Genomic DNA, 4,505 nt, shown 5'->3' on the forward strand with positions numbered 1-4,505 from the left:
TGACATATTTTGTCCTACCCTCCCATGGCAACGGGGTCCATATTGGAAACTAAGGGATATTAAGGCCTCCTTTTAATAGATAACTGAAACAAAGCATTAACACATAGTGAATACATTAACTCCTCAAACTACGATCATCACCGGGAGTAGGCCCTGTTGTTGTCACTCCGAGGTTGCCGGATCATAACACGTAGTATGTGACTATAACTTTCAAGATCGGATCTAGAACATGGATATAATGATGATAACATAAACAGTTCAGATCTGAAATCATGGCACCCGGGCCCAAAGTGACAAGCATTAAGCATGGCAAAGTCATAGCAACATCTATCTATGAACATAGTGGATACTAGGGATCAGGCCTTACCAAAACTAAATCCATTACATGATGAATCACATCCAACTCCTCTCCGACCAGCGAGCCTACGAAGAAATTACTCACTCCCGGTGGGGAGCATCATGGAATTCGCGATAGAGAAGGGTTGGTGATGACGAAGAAAGAAGATCCCCCTCTCCGGAGCCCCAAACGGACCCCAGATCTGCCCTCCCAAGGAAGAACATGGCTTGGTGGCGGCTCCATTTCGTGGATCATGATAATTCATTCTCCCCAGTTTTTTTCTCCGAAAATAGGAATTTATAGTGTCAAGGTTGAGGTCTGCAGGGCCACCAGGTGGGTATAACACACCTGGCCGCGCCAGGAGAGGAGTGCGCTCCTTGGTGGGTTGTGCCCACACAGGGGCCCCTAGGTCTTGGCTCCAGAAATTCTTATATATTATATAAAAATTCCTCGCAAAGTTTCATTCCGTTCCGAGAACTTCTATTTCTGCACAAAAACAACACCATGGTAGTTCTGCTGAAAATAGCGTCAGTCCGGGGTTAGTTTCATTCTAATCATGCAAATTAGAGTCCAAAACAAGAGGAAAAGCGTGGTAAAAAGTAGATACGTTGGAGACTGCAACCTCTTGAGCACTGCGTTGGATTTCCCGGAAGAGGAAAGGATGATGCAGCAAAGTAGCGTAAGTATTTCCCTCAGTTTTTGAGAACCAAGCTATTAATCCAGTAGCAGGTTGTGCGCGCGTCCCTAGTACCTGCACAAAACAAATAACTCCTCGCAACCAACGCGATAAGGGGTTGTCAATCCCTTCACGGTCACTTACGAGAGTGAGATCTGATAGATATGATAAGATAATATTTTTAGTATTTTTATGATAAAGATGCAAAGTAAAATAAAGGCAAAGTAAAAAGCAAAGGAAATAACTAAGTATTGGAAGATTAATATATGAAGATAGACCCGGGGGCCATAGGTTTCACAAGTGGCTTCTCTCAAGAGCATCAGTATTTTACGGTGGGTGAACGAATTACTGTTGATCAATTGACAGAATTGAGCATAGTTATGAGAATATCTAGGTATGATCATGTATATAGGCATCACGTCCAAGACAAGTAGACTGACTCCTGCCTGCATCTACTACTATTACTCCACTCATCGACCGCTATCCAACATGCATCTAGAGTATTAAGTTCATGAAAACAGAGTAACGCCTTAAGCAAGATGACATGATGTAGAGGGATAAATTCATGAAATATGATAAAAACCCCATCTTGTTATCCTCGATGGCAACAATACAATACGTGCCTTGCTGCCCCTACTGTCACTGGGAAAGGACACCGCAAGATTGAACCCAAAGCTAAGCACTTCTCCCATTGCAAGAAAGATCAAACTAGTAGGCCAAACCAAACTGATAATTCGAAAAGACTTGCAAAGATAACCAATCATACATAAAAGAATTCAGAGAAGATTCAAATATTGTTCATAGATAAACTTGATCATAAACCCACAATTCATCGGTCTCAACAAACACCGCAAAAAGAAGATTACATCGAATAGATCTCCACAACAGAGGGGGAGAACATTGTATTGAGATCCAAAAAGAGAGAAGAAGCCATCTAGCTAATAACTATGGACCCGAAGGTCTGAGGTAAACTACTCACACTTCATCGGAGAGGCTATGGTGTTGATGTAGATGCCCTCCGTGATGGATGCCCCCTGGGGGGGGGGGGTTGGCGCGGCCTCTACCTCGTGGCCTCCTCGTTTGTTTCTTGACGGTGGGGTCCAAGTCTCCTAGATCATGTTCGGTGAGAAAATCACATTCCCGAAGGTTTCATTCCGTTTGGACTCCATTTGATATTCCTTTTCTTCGAAACCCTAAAATAGGCAAAAAAAAGAAATTCTAGGCTAGGCCTCCAGTTAATAGGTTAGTCCCAAAAATAATATAAAAGTGGATAATAAAGCCCAATAATGTCCAAAACAGTAGATAATATAGCATGGAGCAATCAAAAGTTATAGATATGTTGGAGACGTATCAAGCATCCCCAAGCTTAATTCCTGCTCGTCCTCGAGTAGGTAAATGATAAAAACAGAATTTCTGATGTGGAATGCTACTTGGCATAATTTCAATGTAATTCTTCTTAATTGTGGCATGAATATTCAGATCCAAAAGATTCAAGATAAACATCATATTGACATAAAAATAATAATACTTCAAGCATACTAACTAAGCAATTATGTCTTCTCAAAATAACATGGCCAAAGAAAGTTCATCCCTACAAAATCATATAGTTTAGTCATGCTCCATTTTTGTCACACAAGAATGCTCTCATCATGCACAACCCCGATGACAAGCCAAACAATTGTTTCATACTTTAGTAATCTCAAACCTATAAACTTTCACGCAATATATGAGCGCGAGCCATGGACATAGCACTATGGGTGGAATAGAATATGATGGGGGTTATGTGGAGAAGACAAAAAAGGAGAGAGTCTCAAATTAACGAGGCTAATCAATGGGCTATGGAGATGCCCATCGATTGATGTTAATGCAAGGAGTAGGGATTGCCATGCAACGGATGCACTAGAGCTATAAATGTATGAAAGCTCAACAAAAGAAACTAAGTGGGTGTGCATACAACTTGCTTGCTCACGAAGACCTAGGGCACTTGAGGAGGCCCATTGTTGGAATATACAAGCCAAGTTCTATAATGAAAAATTCCCACTAGTATATGAAAGTGACAAAACAAAAGACTCTCTATCATGAAGATTATGGTGCTACTTTGAAGCACAAGTGTTGCAAAGGATAGTGGCATTGTCCCTTCTCTCTTTTTCTCTCATTTTTTTGGGACTTCTCTCTTTTTTATGTCTTTTTTATATATATTCCTCACTTGGGACAATGCTCTAAAAAATGATGATCATCACACTTCTATTTATTTACAACTCAATGATTACAACTCGATGCTAGCACAAAAGATGACTCTATATGAATGCCTCCGGCGTTGTACCGAGATATGCAATGAACTAAGAGTGACATGTATGAAAATTATGAACGGTGGCTTTGCCACAAATACTATGTCAACTACATGATCATGCTAAGCAATATGACAATGATGAATGTCTCATGATAAAAGGAATGATGGAAAGTTGCATGGCAATATATCTCGGAATGGCTATGGAAATGCCATAATAGGTAGGTATGGTGGCTGTTTTGAGGAAGATATAAGGAGGTTTATGTGTGAAAGAGCGTATCATATCACGGGGTTTGGATGCACCGGTGAAGTTTGCACCAAATCTCAATGTGAGAAAGGGCAATGCACGGTACCGAAGAGGCTAGCAATGATGGAAGGGTGAGAGTGCGTATAATCCATGCACTCAACATTAGTCATAAAGAACTCACATACTTATTGCAAAAATCTACAAGTCATCAAAAATCAAGCACTACGCGCATGCTCCTAGGGGGATAGATTGGTAGGAAAAGACCATCGCTCGTCCCCGACCGCCACTCATAAGGAGGACAATCAAAGAACACCTCATGTTTCAGATTTGTTACATAACGTTTATCATACGTGCATGCTACGGGACTTGCAAACTTCAACACAAGCATTTCTCAAATTCACAACTACTCAACTATCATGACTTTGATATTATTACCTCCATATCTCAAAACAATCATCAAGCATCAAACTTCTCTTAGTATTCAAAACACTCATAAGAATTTTTTTAATAATCTTAAACACCAAGCATATTAGGATTATTTAAGAAAATTACCATTCTATTAAAGACTTTCAGAATAATCTAAGTGAAGCATGAGATATCAATAGTCTCTATAAAACAAATCCACCATCGTGCTCTAAAAGATATAAGTGAAGCACATAGAGCAAAACTATATAACTCAAAAGATATAAGCGAAGCACATAGAGTATTCTAACAAATTCCAAATCATGTATGGCTCTCTCAGAAGGTGTGTACAGCAAGGATGATTGTGCTAAACTAAAAATCAAAGACTCAAATCATAAAAAATGTTCCAGGCAAAACACATATCATGTGGTGAGTAAAAATATAGCTCCAAGTAAAGTTACCAATAGAAGTAGACGAAAGAGGGGATGCCTTCCGGGGCATCCCAAGCTTTGGATTTTAGGTGTCCTTAGATTATCTTGGGGGTTCCATGGGCATC

The sequence above is a fragment of the Triticum urartu genome, chromosome 3 (genome assembly GCF_003073215.2).
Source record: "Triticum urartu cultivar G1812 chromosome 3, Tu2.1, whole genome shotgun sequence".
Classification (NCBI taxonomy): domain Eukaryota; kingdom Viridiplantae; phylum Streptophyta; class Magnoliopsida; order Poales; family Poaceae; genus Triticum; species Triticum urartu.